We start from the raw sequence: 477 nt of genomic DNA, 5'->3' as shown, positions 1-477 counted from the left end.
AGTATGAGGTTATACTACTAGTATATTATGAGGTTATACTACTAGTATAGTATGAAGTTATACTACTAGTATAGTATGAGATTGTACTACTAGTGTAGTATGAGGTTATACTACTAGTATAGTATGAGGTTGTACTACTAGTATAGTATGAGGTTATACTACTAGTATAGTATGAGGTTATACTACTAGTATAGTATGAGGTTGTACTACTAGTATAGTATGAGGTTGTACTACTAGTATAGTATGAGGTTATACTACTAGTGTAGTATGAGGTTATACTACTAGTATAGTATGAGGTTATACTACTAGTGTAGTATGAAGTTATACTACTAGTGTAGTATGAAGTTATACTACTAGTATAGTATGAAGTTATACTACTAGTGTAGTATGAGGTTATACTACTAGTATAGTATGAAGTTATACTACTAGTATAGTATGAGATTTCGGATACAGCCTTTAATCCCCCCCCCCCCGATC

The sequence above is a fragment of the Sebastes umbrosus genome, chromosome 11, assembly GCF_015220745.1.
Source record: "Sebastes umbrosus isolate fSebUmb1 chromosome 11, fSebUmb1.pri, whole genome shotgun sequence".
Classification (NCBI taxonomy): domain Eukaryota; kingdom Metazoa; phylum Chordata; class Actinopteri; order Perciformes; family Sebastidae; genus Sebastes; species Sebastes umbrosus.
Note: the sequence above shows the minus strand (reverse complement) of the source record.